Source organism: Microcaecilia unicolor, chromosome 3 (genome assembly GCF_901765095.1).
Source record: "Microcaecilia unicolor chromosome 3, aMicUni1.1, whole genome shotgun sequence".
Classification (NCBI taxonomy): domain Eukaryota; kingdom Metazoa; phylum Chordata; class Amphibia; order Gymnophiona; family Siphonopidae; genus Microcaecilia; species Microcaecilia unicolor.
The window spans coordinates 397,347,365-397,363,055 of record NC_044033.1 but is presented as its reverse complement, the minus strand read 5'-3'; the positions used below and the strand labels follow the sequence as shown (position 1 = coordinate 397,363,055).

The window sequence follows — 15,691 nt, the reverse complement described above, 5'->3', positions numbered from 1 at the left end:
TTGCATATATATTTGTTGAAACATTATTTGTGGTGCTCAAGTATTTTATTTAAAAAATATTAATTTAAATGGGAGCATGCTCAATTTATACCACATGCTTGCACTTTTCACTTGGACTAGGTTGCCCGATGAAAGAAGTGCAGATTTCACCCTTTTAGCGGTCGCTTTTGTTGACTGCCACATGGGTGTGTTGTATGTCTTAGGCCATTACTCCTATACATTTTGGTGTTCTGCTGGTTATATTTATACTTGATGCATGGGAAGTATCCAAGCCGCAGTGATCACTCCCCTTCCCTCCAAACAATTACTCATCGAGAGCCTTCAAGGTCTTTGAGATCTCCTGTGCCTGCATAGACTATAACTCGGGCTGTGTCCACACTGCTTTCTCAACCGATACCTATGCCTACTCTACAGGAGGAAATCTAGGCTATGTTCAACGAAGAGCTCTCAGGGGGCTACTGCATATGCAGTCTATTCAGGCTTATAGGGTGCTTGCGCCATCCTCAGCCCAGCCTGTAGATACATCGGAGACACAGTCATGGGAGAGGTCCCGCACACTAGCTCGGTGTTGACCGTCTGGAGTTCCATGAACCTGACCAATGCATGTGTCAACATCAGCAGAGATCTGCCTCAACGCACTTTGACACTGAGCTGATGCTCAACACTCTCTTCCACATACTTCCCAAGGCCAGTACTTTGAAGAGTCAGACTCAGACCTCTCCCGGAAGAGACAGACCAGGACTCATAGGACCTCTCAGCTGAGAAGTCGCATGGCATTCCATCTGATCCTTCTGTGCCACCTGAGAGATGCAACTCTCCTCCAGAAAGTATATCCTTACTTGGCTTTGTCCATGAGATGATCCAAACCATACCTTTTGAATTGGAGACAGAGGAGGAACCTTGTTCAGAACTCTATGAAGTTCTAGATTATGACTCCTCTCCTAGAGAAGGAATCAGTGTTCCATTCATACAATTATGAAAAATACTCTGATCAAAAACTGTGAGACTCCACAGACAGTTCAATTTGCTCCAAAGAAATTGATATTCACTTCAAGGTTGATAATAAACCAGTTTCTGTTCATCCCTTGATAATACACAATTATATAAATATAGGGTTCAAAGTCTGTAATCAAAGTACAGGCTCAACAATTGCATTCATTTAAAGAACTCCTTGAAACGTTAATATATTCATAACATTTAACAACATGTGCCCATAACATAATGAATTGCTCGGAACTCACATTCACTCGCCCATCATCACTCATACCCTTCCATTCCCCATCCAATCATATGATAATATCCACAATGCTTAATCTGTTCAAAACAAACAGTTTGCTTGCTTAATACAATTGAAGAAAAAATCTCCCACAGAAAGAGTTAAATCAGTTCTTTACCACTACCGGCATAACCGTAATGGTGTTGTTTCTATTTCATCAAATGTCTCAAATACTGTTTTCCAATCCAAGTTCATATATGATACGAACGTCTCTCTCTGGTCCAAAGGGACAGTGCGGCCAGAAAATGGCTACCGAAGAAACTTGTTCATATAAGTTCAATTCAGCTGATTGCCCTTGTCATCCTGGTCCTGGTCATTTCTGGCCGCACTGCTGTTCCCCGTAGAAGTTCCTTTGGACCAGAGAGACGTTCGTATCATATATGAACTTGGATTGGAAAACAGTAGTGGTAAAGAACTGATTTAACTCTTTCTGTGGGAGATTTTTTCTCCAATTGTATTAAGCAAGCGAACTGTTTGTTTTGAACATATTAAGCATTGTGGATATTATCATACGATTGGATGGAGAATGGAAGGGTATGAGTGATGATGGGCGAGTGAATGTGAGTTCCGAGCAATTCATTATGTTATGGGCACATGTTGTTAAATGTTATGAATATATTAACGTTTCAAGGAGTTCTTTAAATGAATGCAATTGTTGAGCCTGTACTTTGATTACAGACTTTGAACCCTATATTTATATAATTGTGTATTATCAAGGGATGAACAGAAACTGGTTTATTACCAACCTTGAAGTGAATATCAATTTCTTTGGAGCAAATTGAACTGTCTGTGGAGTCTCACAGTTTTTGATCAGAGTATTTTTCATAATCGTATGAATGGAACACTGATTCCTTCTCTAGGAGAGGAGTCATAATCTAGAACTTCATAGAGTTCTGAACATATTAAGCATTGTGGATATTATCATATGATTGGATGGAGAATGGAAGGGTATGAGTGATGATGGGCAAGTGAATGTGAGTTCTGAGCATTCATTATGTTATGGGCACGTGTTGTTAAATAAATGTTATGAATATATTAACGTTTCAAGGAGTACTTTAAATGAATGCATCCCTTGATAACGACATTCATGAAAGGTTTATTTCAAACCACCTCCTGTGGTTTGGGATCTCAATGTCATCCTCACAGCTCTCATGAAACCTCACTCTTGTTCTCTGAAGTTCCTCACTATAAGGTAGCGTTCTTAATAGCTCTTACTACTGCCAGATGAGTAAGTGAATTTCAAGCCCTGGTGGCGGACCCTCCTTACATTATGTTCTACCACAACAGGGTTGTTCTCTTAACCCACCCAAAGTCCTCCCTAAAGTGGTATCTGAGTACTACCTCAGTCAATCCATTGTACTACCTGTCTTTTCTTTCTAAGCTACCCTGTTATCCAGGAGAAGCAGCACTGCATATCTTAGACTGCAAACACGCTCTAGCTTATATGGAACATACAAAATCTCATAGGAAGTCCTCCTAGCTTTCTGTATCCTTGGCTGACTGTATCTCCTATAAGTATGCTCAGCCTGGCCTGACCCTTCACAGCCATGTCACTGCTCACTGTGTAACAGCCATAGCGGCTTTAGTAGTCCATTTCCATTCTGCCTTCATTGAGGAAATTTGCATGACGGCAACATGGTCTTCTTTCCACAACTTCACTACTCACGAATGTCTGGAGCAGCATTCTAGGCAGGATAGCCGGTTTGGACAAGCAGTCCTACAAAATCTTTTTACTACTTAAAAAGCTCTGCCCTCCGGCCCTTTTTTTCAGCCAGGCTCACATTCTATATAATTGCCAGGTTCATTATTATATTATGTGCCTGGCAGCGAGTCCCACATGTGAGAATATCATGTCTGCTAATCCTCGGAGAAAGCTAAGTTACTTACCTGTAGCAGGTGTTCTCCAAGGACAGTAGACATATCCTCACATCCCTCCCACCTCCCCTTGGAGTTGTCTTCTTAGCTTTAGTAAAGGCATATGCGCATGTGCAGTGGAGGTACTGCTTCAAAGATTTAATGACTGTGCAGTATGGCAGTGTCCGCACCGGGATCTGTGGACAATATCACCTACATGTGAGAATATAGGACTGCTGTCCTTGAACACCTGCTATATTCCTTTTTAGACCCCCTACTGTATGCCTACAATGACCTTCAGTGACTACTTGTACACTCCCCCCACATTCCTTTCAATTTTACACTGACTGACTGTACAATTTTTAATAGTAGAAAACATGGGGCTTATTTCTTTCAGTGCACTGCCAACTGCTTTTCAGTATGAGCAGAACCAAATTAAAGTATAGGCAAACTAGGTACATACCTAGAGACCAGTATTTAGGAGGGTCCTGTAAAACAGTGTTTCCCAAGTCCAGTCCTGGAGCACCCCTTGCATACACTGCCTCCATTATATGCAAATCTTTTCATGCATATTCATTGTAGATATCCTGAAAACCTGACTGGCAAGAAGTACTCCAGGAGCAGACTTGGGAAACACTGCTGTAAAAGACATGCTGAAAAGTAGGATAGCCAGACTATAGTCAAGGTGGGAAAATGTGGGATACAAATGTAATACATAAATAATAGTCTGGCAGTTTTTAAGATTCCACAAATGTTTGCATGAGTTCAAATACTAGAAGGATAGCACAAGTTCTTCATTTTAACAGCTCTTACTTAGGCTTTTAAATATGAACTAGTCTTAAGATATGTGTACTATTAATGGGATAACATAGGCCTTAAGTTTGAAGCAAAAAAATTGTATACAAAACGCATCCGGCCTATATAATTATTATTAGTAGCAGGTCCTCGATTGGAAGCATATATACAGTCATCCAATTCGAAATGTCAATCACTGCGGAGTGCGGACCAGCCTCAGGCATCCTTTGCCGAGCTCCAGAGCCACAGTGACTCATTGCTGCTGGGGTTCTCGGCCACTCCTCCGCCTACATCCGAGAAAAGGCGGCAAAGGCAGTGGCACCCCTAAACTAAACGGGGTTAGTGGAGCCAAGGAGGATTTGTGACCGCCGCCGCTTGTGTGCTCCAGGAAGTGAAAACGCAGATCTCGACGTGAAGGGCGGAACTTGCAACTGCAGCAGCCGCCCTCTCCCTCTCGCTGTCTCGGTATCCAAGGGAGCGGCAACGCCCAGAACTCTCCCCTCCCCCTCCCGGAGCGCGGCCGGCAGTAGCTGAGCCGAGTCTACAGGCTGCGGCGGGGAGAGGAGACGAGACCTGTTGCGTTCGAACTGGTAAGTAGCATCCTGCGGTGCACTACACAGTCTACTCTCTGCTTCCCTTCAGCTCATCCTAATAGATCGTGGAGCGCAGGGAGGGTAGGATGGGATTGGTGGAAGAGGGGCTACATGCTGCTGAATCTAATCTGCCTGCAGCATTTTCTCTCTCTACCCAGTTCTTGGTGTCCCCGCGTCCCCTTTTTCTCACTTTGCAAAACCAGCAGCAGCACTCAGTCCATCCCCCTCTGCACTGCAGTGTGAAAACTTTCGAATGGAGCTGTCTGCTCCTTTCCAAGCTCCAGCCCTCCTTTACTTCACTTACTACCCCAGGCCCCGGAGCACGGCAGTGCCCTTTGGGGAAGAGACTTAATTAGACCCGGCGCCTTCTTCGCGTTTATTCTTAACGCTGTCAGTGGAATAAGGACTTCGCCTTGGTTAAGGAGCTAAATAAACAACTTATAGGCAAATCGCTTCGGAGCCGAACCGTTCATATTGTAAAAAAAAAAAAAAAGCTCGGGCTTGACAACCGAGGTCTGGTTATCCGATCTCTTCACATAAGGGAGGCTTCCCCACTAATCTTGCCTGGAAGATGAGGGGGAAAGAAGAATAACTTCAACTAGAATAAGAAACAGGACTTACCCCACCGCTTAGGTTTTGTGTAATTTTGTGAAGGATGCTCTAGTTACGTTTATAACTTCACTGGCTGAAAGTTTTGGTCCAACTAACCTGTTGTCAGCATACTTTTGACAAGTTCCCTTTGAAAGGAAGGGTTTTTGTTTCTTTGCTCCATTGAAATAATCACAAGAAAAGCCCCTGCAACTTGATTCAGATGCAGACAGTCAGTTGAGAGGGAAACCCAACTGCCACAAAATCTCATTCAGAAAAACCATTTTTACCAGGGTGAGGAAGCAAAGGGCAATAAGGCCCTTAAAATTGATTTTCTTGCTTATACAGAATCCCAATTTCTCTGTTACTGCCATAAACAAGTGCATTGCAACTACTAAATACAGTTCATAGTGTATTTAATGCACAGAATGTCACGCAAAACATGCTTATTTATTTTTTATTTTTCTTACATTTGTACCCCGCGCTTTCCCACTCATAGCGGGTTCAATGCGGCTTACATATTACAGGTACTTATTTGTACCAGGGGCAATGGGGGTTAAGTGACTTGCCCAGAGTCACAAGGAGCTGCCTGTGCCTGCAGTGGGAATCGAACCCAGTTCCCCACATGCACCATCTAGTTTAACCCTTTAGTGTCCAATGTACCCACATGGCTTATTACGGGACATTGAACTAAAGGGTTAACTACTGCCTTGATCATATGTGGTGACTCAGGTTTCGGTTTTATCTTAGAGGAGGTACTTAGTTTCCTGTGACAAAAATGTCATAACTCAGAAATGATAGGAGGATGTGGGGTGAATCACAAATTGTGTACTGGTCTTATGGCAGTGCTCGCTTTCATAAATGACCTCATGTGCAACTTTCTTCAAATCAGTCGCCTTACTTTCTAATTCTTCCTACTTTCTTGCTGATCTATATGTTACAACTTTGCCTTACCCATCACTACCAATTATAATGTTCTATTACATATTGTGTAGTCATTGCAAGTAGTATATACCATGCCATACTTTGTATTGTTACTTGAATATTTTTACTGCTGTAATTGCCTATTGCTCATGTTTGATCTATTCTTACTGTACACCACCGCCTTGAGTGAATTTCTTCAAAAATGCGGTAAATAAATCCTAATAAATAAATATGCTTCTCACCAGTGACTAAGGAGAGAATAGGTCAATATTCAGAGCCTCCTACCCTGCTAAATTGCTCTGCCCAGGCCAGGTGCAGATATTCAGCACCACTTAACCAGAGAGTGCAATTGAATATCAGTAGTGACTGCTAGTGCTATGGCCTTTTCAGCTTAGCATTGGGGTGGTCTACTCTAGGGGGTGGAGTCAGGGTAGACCTGGAAGCAGTGTTTCCTCAGTGACTGATGGCTTGTGTGTAAAACTTTCAGTATGTGTGCAGACGTTTCCACTAACAATGTTTGCAAGCAGTTTTGTGCAGCAGGAGCTCTTGATGAAAAATTATAATCATAACAAGGTGCACCATTTGGGAAAATGTTTTTTATTACCTTAAAAGGAATATATTAATATTTTGTCTTATGTGCATATAATTTACGCTGTTAAACTGAAAACGAGGGAAGGAACTTGGCTTGGCGCATTCGAATAAATGTTTTGCGGTAATCACAGCTCTTGTGTGCATGTTTAGAGAAAAGCAGAAGTACAAGCACACATCAGCACTGTTCTGCGCCTTTATATACGAGCTTTTCAAAAATTATTTGCGCATAAATTTTTGAAAGGTTCATATGTACAGAAAAACAGGCGCCAATGTGTGCTTGCAGTTCCGGTTTTGTTCGGACTTGAACACGTTTGTTTCTCACTATCAGCGCTTAGAATCTGCATGGGCTTGCTTCCACTTCCAAATGAAGACAAAATTGGCAGTTTAATGTGTGAAATTGACAAGAAATCCTCTCCCCAAATCCCTCTACTGTGCTGGCAGTAAGCTTTCAACATTATAGACTATTTGCTTCTGGGCATTGCAGTGTTGTCATCTGAGCATTAGGAAGGAATAACCTCATCTATTTAAATACATTAGAATGAAATTTACAGCCATCTTTGGTGCACATGTTAGCACTAGTGCTTGAGCCCTCTGAGCATTTGGTGCTGTGTAATGTGCATGCAAATCCAGCATTAACCCCTTTTACTGGATTGACCCCATTCTGCATAGTAAAGGTCTTTCCTCTGCTTCAACAGCATGGGTAGATGCTGTGAATGCCCTCAGCAGTTACAGCACAGGCTTTGCACTTGACACATGAGAATTTGGGTACTTACCAGGCAGTAAGTGCTAAACTTCACTGCATTTTAGTTAACAGTCCCTTTTATTTTATTTCCCAGTGGGATCAGACAGTATATCAGAATCCCATTTTTAAGTGGTTTTAAATGTTTTTTTTTATTCGGGATCTGTACGACATCATACAGCAATTGCCTAAACAATGAAGCTAGGTAAGGTCAAAAATCAGATACAACACAAGAAGTAAAGATAAAAGAACAATAACGTGGCATTAAGTAGAAGGCAAAAATAACTGGTGATCCCAATTTTGTTATCATCCCACTACTACTCATCCATGTAATCCTTAACTGGAAAGTCATGACACAGACGGTCCGTGTCTGGATTCTTATGACTCCAGGCCTTGCATGAGGGTGAACGGTACCACAAATCAGAATCCCATTTTTAAAAAGTTTTTACAAACTCTGTTTATATCTTCCAAGGGTTTAGATTTCAAAACCCACACCCAGTAGAATATCAAAATGCTTGTGCTCCGTGACAGCAGAGTTCTAGGACAGTGTGATTTCCAGTCATCGCTAGGTCAATAGCCTGCTTATGATAAACAGTTTTGCATTCACCTGCTGCCAAAACAATAAAATAAGTTCAGGACTTGATTCCTTGCTACCTAGTTACTGTTTTGGAAATGGAAGCCAAGTAGAGCTGTCTGTCAGGCCTTAGGGATGTATGTATAAAGTTGTGAATATGTACTTATGTCCCTTTTCTGCTTTGATTTCTGAGCCTAGTGAGCTTCTGTTTGTTTCTATTGCAAGGAGAAAGTGAGGTGTTTCATCATATCACTCATCGCAGCTGTCTGGTGATGTTCTTTCCCTGACAAGGTAGAAACGTTTTGGTTCTGACATACTGGCTTCTGTAGGGGTAAAAAAAAATAATTATGAGGGAAAATATGCAACAAAGGGGTTAAAGAGTATAATTTTGTTTTTAAATCTAGTGAACAGGAATATGCTCTGCAATGCAAGTTACAATTCATGGTCAGTTCAGTGTACAGTGACATGCTGGAGTATTTAGAAAAAATCAAAAAGCAGACGGATGGAATGCAGAAGGAACATATTGTCCACAGGTACTGTTGAAACAGCCGCAGGTTTGGATTGTTTCACCTCTGTGTGTGTGTATGTACCAGCTGAGGCAAAAAAAAAAAAATTCTCTAGAGTTTTTTTTTTTTTTTGCTGTTTTCTTAGCAGCCACTTCGAATTTTCAACATGAAATTTTACAACTTTATTTGTTGTTACTATCTACGTTTAGTGCTGAGTAGAATGTGTTTATCTTTAAACACAGAGTAACCACCCAGTGATTTTTGCACGTTCAAAAATGTTTGCGCTGTAAAACTACCGTTATTAGAAAAAAAAGTGGGTGTCGGTTTACTGTCAATGACATCACAGTGGCAGACTTTTGTCTGTGGAGCAATGTTGGAGACCTATCACGAGCTCCACCCAAAGCCAAAAACAGTCGTGAAACTCAAGGAAGTGCTGCACGTGATCTGGCTCAGCCTGCCACAGGGACCGATTGACAAGGCTGTTAAGAACTTCCCAAAGACCTGGGTTAAAGCCAGTGGCGTTCCTAGGGGGGCTGACAACTGGGGCGGATTGCCGATGCAGCGTGACCCCCCCCCCCCGGCGAAAGGACACCCATCCCCCCGCGAAGGAACCCCCCCCAGTGCACGCCGCTGGGGGGGGGGGGGTGCCACGCACGCCTGTGCTTCGTTCGTTCCATGCTACCTCTGCCCCAGAACAGGAAGTAACCTATTTCGGGGCAGAGGGAGCATGGAACGAATGAAGGACAGGCACGCGCGGCACCACCCAGTGGCGTGCACCCGAGGCGGACTGCACCCACCGCCCCCCCCCCCCCCTAGGAACGCCACTGGTTAAAGCTGGGGGTAGACTCTTTGAGCATTCACAGTGACTGCGAAATTCTGACATCTGTTAATTGTATCATTTGAATGACATTATTTTACTGTGTTTTAGCGCTAAAATGTCAGTAACAGCAACATAGCTTAAGATAATTAAATGTTTAATAGTGATATGTAAATATGATGACTAAATAAGTATGTAAAATTTCTAATTGAAATTCAAAACGGTTGCTGAGAAAATGGCAAAAAACTCAAGGGGGTTACTTTTTTTTTTGTCTCGGCCTTTATATATTTATATGTACATGTATGTATATATCCTAATGGAGTGCTCTGTGAAGCAGGTATGTCTTCTGCACAGTGGCAGAGGAGAAGTGAGTGAGCACCGACAAAGACATAGGAAAGACTATGGACATCAATTGTACAGTGCTGCGCAACCCTGGTAGCGCTTTAGAATTGTTAAATAGTAGTAGTAGTAACTTTGTGAGGGGGAGGGGGAAATAGTGGTAGAGGTCCATTCTTGATTGTATTCGTCCATTCTAGATGGACTGTTTTCCTCTTCAAAACTTTTTTCCTCTTTAAAAACAGGTTATGTACCCTCTGTTAATAGGAGGTTGTAGAGTATATACAGTAGTAAGAGTATTCCACAGTGCAGTTGGCCATTTCTGTAGTTGTAGCTGGTAAGGCTATTTCAGTAGGTAATTTGCTTGCTCCAGGTATAACTTTTTTTTTAGTGATAATTTTTAAATTGATAGTCTTTTCTGGTGCTCTTCTGTTCTCAGTCAATTCTCTCTCTCTCTCTCTCTCTCTCTCTCTCTCTCTCTCTCTCTCTCTCCTTTTCTTCCTTTCCCCCCCCCCCCCTGCCCTGCATTCTTCTGGCTCCTACCACCTCCGGGGTATGCTCTTCTGCAGTGCAGATGCCTCATGTATTACAGGCTGAGTGGGAAGGTAGGGCTTCCCAAAAGGTCATGTTGGGTCAGACAGCTTGGGTGGAGAGGTAAACTTTCCAGTAGATCAAGCTTAATAAGACTACTGGGGCAGAAGAACGAAGCAAGCAGGCATTCTGGTGAGTCAGGTCACACCAGGAGGGTGGCTGGCCTTGCTTCAGGTTGAATTAGACCATCTAGGGTTGCTAGCTTCAAAGGTAAATAAGCCTGACCACATACACTTGCTCCACTTGTTTTGCCTCATTCCAGCCCCACCCAGCATTCACTTTGTCATGACTTGTGATCTCATTACCTACCCTTGTCACTCCTTCAGCATTCACCCCATCATAACTATCCCACACTTAAGCATTTGTCCATTCCCTTGTCACCTTTCCATGGGATTCATTCCCTTGTCTTAGCCTTCACCCACAGTATCCAACCTAGCATTCATCCTATCTTCACCTCACCACACTGTACCTCTTCCTCTCTAGTATTCAACTCCTAAATCGCTGAGGGCCCGATGCTCAAATGAAATGTAATTGTGCTGGTAATGCACAGAAGCTTTTGGCCACTGCTTTACTGTGCACGGAAAGCAGTGACCGAAATTATTATGCTAATGAGCTCACTTGTATTAAAATGAGCTCATTAGTAATTCCGTGCTATGCTCAGAACAATGGTGCACGGAAAGTCAACTAAAATCTACTGACAGTTGGTAGGTTTTAGTCGTTGGGGCAGAGTGACTTTTATAGCCACGCTTGCTTCCCCCCAAACTTTTATTTCCCCCAAACCTTTATAAACTCCCTGGTGGTTCAGTGGAGCCCTCCTGACCCTCCCATCTTTAAAACCTCCCTGGTGGTCGAGAAGAACCCCTCCCACCAAAACAATTCCTGGTGGTTCAGTGGACACCCCCCAGCTCCTCCTCCACAATAATCCACAATAAATAAAATCTGTGGTGCTCCAGCAGACCTCCCTCTCCCCTCCCCCCTCCACAACCAAGAAGTCCTTGGCCTCCAGTGGACCCCCTCTTGAGCCCCCCACAACCAAAGAGCAGTGATCATGGTGGTCTAGTGACTCCCACCCTCACCCCTCTACATACCTTTGAGTTGGAGACAGAAAAAACACCTATTCCCTCCTGTCTCTGGGACCACCCCTGTCAATAGGGCAGCGCTCAGCCCCTGCCCGGTGAAACTTGGGATGCACTGGGAGGGGCTAAGTACCATAGAAGAGAAAGAACTCCTTATATGGTACTTAGCCCCTTCCAGTGCATCTCAGGATGCACGGGACAGGTGCTGGGTACCACCATTTTGACAAGGGGTGGCACAGAGGCAGGAGGGAGTAGGCGTTGCTCCTGCCTTCAACTCAAAGGTTATGTGGAGGGATAGGGGTCAGTAGGCCATCATGGCCACTGCTCTTTAGTTGGGGGGAGTTTCAGAGGGGGGTCTGCTGGAGCGGACTCCAGACTGGACCACTGGAGATGTTTTTGTTGCGGGGGTGGGAGGGGTCAGTTAATCCCTGGATATGCTGAACAGCTCTTGTGGGCATGCTCCAAGAATGTTCAGACCTTTTTACCGACCAATGCTCAAAACTAACAGCATGCATATAATTTGCATGCTGTTAGTGTTGTCGATCATTGGTTGGTAATTCCGACTCGCTGTTGAGCCAGTGTTTTTTCGGCGCTGTTCCCTACAGCGCTCGAGTTTTGCGCATCGGGCCCTGAGAGCATGCTAGGTGCTGAGTGGGGACAGGGAGTGATCCTTCTGGCTCCTCCTTTCTGCTGGTAATTCAGAGTCTGGAGCTCAGCTGCTGTCTGTGCAGCCCTGTCCCTGTTGAAAAAGCCAGCAAGTGCAGCAGAGAAGAAGCTGCAGATCAGGGAGTGCGATGGAGGTAAAAGTCTTAGATGTAATAAATGTATTAGTTTAGATTTGCTCACACCTTTTTCAGTAGTAGCTCAAGGTGAGTTACATTCAAGTAGACTGGGTATTTCCCTGTCCCTGGAGGGCTCACAATCAAATTTTGTACCTGAAGCAATGGAGGGTTAAGTGACTTGCCCAAGATCACAAGGAGCAGCAGTGGGATTTGAACCAGGCACCTCTGGATGTCAAGGCTGGTGCTCTAACCACTAGGGCCACTTTTCCACTCCATTTGACTGCTTCTTGGAGCAACTGGTCCAAGAACCAACAAGAGAGGGAGCTATTTTAGCTCTAGTTCTTAGTGGAATGCAGGGCATAGTATGAGAGGTAATGGTATTGGATCCCCTAGGAAACAGTGATCATAACATGATCAGATTTGAGCTATTTTATTTATTTTTGTTATATTTGTACCCCGTGCTTTCCCACTCATGGCAGGCTCAATGCGGCTTACATGGGGCAATGGAGAGTTAAGTGACTTGCCCAGAGTCACAAGGAGCTGCCTGTGCCTGAAGTGGGAATCGAACTCAGTTCCTCAGTTCCCCAGGACCAAAGTCCATCACCCTAACCACTAGGCCACTTCTCCACTCCAAGCTATTTGGTGTAAAGTCGCTAAGGAAATCTACTGTAGCAGCATTTACTTTTCAAAAGGGCGAGTACAACAAAATGAGGAAAACGGTTAAAAAGAAGCTAAAAGGGTCAGTCACAAAGGTTAGGACTTTAAAGCAGCCATGGACATTGTTTAAATATACCATTGTGGAAGCCCAGACCAGATAAATTCCATGTATTAACAAAGGTGGAAAGAAGAGCAAACAACAGCCAGCATGGTTAAAAGGTTCAGTGAAAGAGGCTATTAGAGCCAAAAGAGCATTCTTGAAAGAATGGAAAAAGGATCTGAATGAAGAAAACAAGAAGCAACATAAGCACTGTCAAGCTAGATGCAAAGTATTGATAAAGCTGAAAGAGAATATGAAGAAAAACTTGCTGCGGAGACAAAAACTCATAGTAACACCTTTTTCAGGTACATCAGAAGCAGAAAGCCTGTGAGGGAATCCGTGGGATTGTTAGATCATGAAGGAGCAAAAGGGGCACTTAGGGAGGACAAGGCCATAGCAGAGAGATTGAATGAATTCTTTGCTTCAGTTTTTACGAAAGAAGATGTAAGAGATCTACCTGTATTGGAAATGGTTTTCAAGGGTGATGATATGGAGGAACTGAAAGAAATCTCAGTGACCCTGAGCCAAATCGACAAGTTAGAGTGATAAATCACCTGTACCGGATGGTATACATTTCAGGGTACTGAAAGAACTCAAACATGAAATTGCTGATCTGTTGTTAGTGATGTGTAACCTGTTGTTAAAATCGTCTGTAGTATGTGAAGATTGGAGGGTGGCCAACGTAACACCGATTTAAAAAAAAAAAAAAAAGGGGTTCCGAGGTGATCCGGGAAATTACAGACCTGTAAGCCCATCGGTGCCAGGCAAGGTAATGGAAACTGTTATAAAGAATAAAATTACAGAACATATAGACAAATGTGGTTTAATGGGACAGAGTTTGCATGGGTTCGGCCAAGTTAAGTCTTGCCTCACCAATCGGCTTCATTTCTTTGAAGGTGTGAATAAACATGTAGATAATGGTGAGTCGGTTGATGTAGCATATGTAGATTTTCAGAATGCTTTTAACAAAGTTCCTCATGAGAGACTCCTGAGAAAATTAAAGTCATGGTATAGGAAGCAGTGTCCATACGTGGATCAGGAATTGGTTATTCGACAGGAAACAGAGGGTTAAATGGCCATTTTTCTCAATGGAAGAGGGTGACTAGAAGAGTACCACAGGGTGACTGGTGCTATTTAACTTACTTACAAATGATCTGGAAATCTGAATTACAGGTGAGATGATTAAAATTTGCTGATGACACAAAACTAAGTTGTCAAAATGCATGCAGATTGTGAAAATGAATGTGCATGAGAGGGATTTACGTACCAAGGAAGTAGTGCATACAAATCTCTCATGCATATTTATTTATTTAGGAGATTGATGGACACAACTATCCCTCAGGTTTTGGAATATTGGTGAATTAAGTAGCTACCAGGTATGCTTATTCAAACAAATGAAGTCTTCCCGGCACTGGATATACTCCCCAACTACTGGAGTTGCCATTGAAGCCCAGTCCGTAGTCGGGTATTGAATTTTCCCTAGTTTGAGACGTGCCTTTTCTTTCTTTTGTATGAATGTGTAGCCCTCTGGTGCAATCCTTTTCAGTTGAGGTTGGGGGGGGGGGGGGTGGCCTTTTGTTATTTAGTTAAATGTGGTAGATATCCCTATTGTGCTTGTTATTATCAGATTGTTCTGTTTCTGCTGGATATTGTGCTTAATTGTTGTTTTGACGTGGTTGTTTTATACTTACCCAATAAATATGATTTCAAAATAAATACAATTCCATTATGTGGAATATTTGTTTTCCTACAGCAAGTCATTCTGAAGTCATGATGTGTTGTGAGCAATTACTGACATTAACAATTAATGTTTGTGGAAAGATGAAATTTCACAAATTCCAGAACGAAGACATGATGGGTACAGCCAGAAAGACCAGAGAAATCATCAGGCAGTCTGGGGCAGGATCAGAAATTCCAGATTATTGAAACAAACCGTAGACACCTAACACTTTATTTCAATTTTGTAAAACTTCAGTTGCCATTGATTCACTAACTTTCTGTCTGTTGAAGGGAGGTTGTAAAAGTCATATTTTAGGTGTCTGAGGAGATATCCAATATTCTAAGCTACAGCTAGTCATTGATATGGGATAACCACATGTGGTTTGAGTGAGAGAGAAATTTGGAATCAATAATTGAGAACTTGGAACAGAGTTACTGGGATCAGAAATGGAAAACAACCTGTGTGCTTGCCCTGGCAGGTATGCAGCATCAAAGTATAGATAAATTGGTACAGATCTGTATAATCAATCAATCTATCCTGTATACCAGGAGTCCTCAAACGTTTCAAGAAAAGGACACACGGGACATTTCAAGTCATTGAAAGAATCAGTGGAGGCTAATGACAGCTGTAGTCCAATCCAGAGAAAATCACAGGCTACACTGGAATTTTCCCATCTTGATGCAGCCAGTCCCATCAAGATGAATCTATGATTGCTTATCTTGCCCAGCCAGCTCAGGGTGTGCACACATTTTAACCTTTATGTATGTCCTATAATTTCTCTGTCATTAAAATCAGATTCACTCACTAATGACAGAGAAAATTGGACATACAGGACTTCGAGTGAATCTGATGTGGCATTGTTATGAGAACCAGTCTGTCTTAAATGTAATATTTAGACCTCAGCAGTGACTTCTTTCACACAGGGCACTCACCCTGTGACTCACTAAGTTCATCATCTGTCTCAATAATCTTTATTCTTATACTTGAAACTAGGGTCTGCCCTCCTACTAGCTCAGTTCAGGTCTCCTTCACTCAGTTTGACCAGGCCACAAACAAACCCTTTTCATCCCCTTTGTCACGGTGCCCACACATACCACTGTTTCAGTTCTCCTGCATTTAAGCTTGGGAGTGGGTCAGTGGTCCGGAATAGAGATCTGGGGTATTGAGAGTTT

At 42.9% G+C, this 15,691-nt stretch overlaps 1 protein-coding gene across 5 annotated transcripts in view; it reads left to right on the top strand.

Moving 5' to 3' along the window:
* Nucleotides 1-4,435: 4,435 nt before the first annotated feature.
* PAQR8 (progestin and adipoQ receptor family member 8) overlaps nt 4,436-15,691 on the top strand; it is a 73,341-nt gene continuing 62,085 nt past the window's right edge. For 3 of the 5 annotated variants that reach the window (XR_003941636.1, XR_003941635.1, XM_030198730.1), the window contains exons 1-3: nt 4,467-4,515; nt 8,160-8,225; nt 8,339-8,467. The gene's annotated coding sequence lies outside the window, so the exon portion shown is untranslated. Of the gene's footprint in view, nt 4,516-8,159; nt 8,226-8,338; nt 8,468-15,691 lie in introns of all 5 variants that reach the window. The other 2 variants (XM_030198731.1, XM_030198733.1) reach the window with 2 other exon arrangements.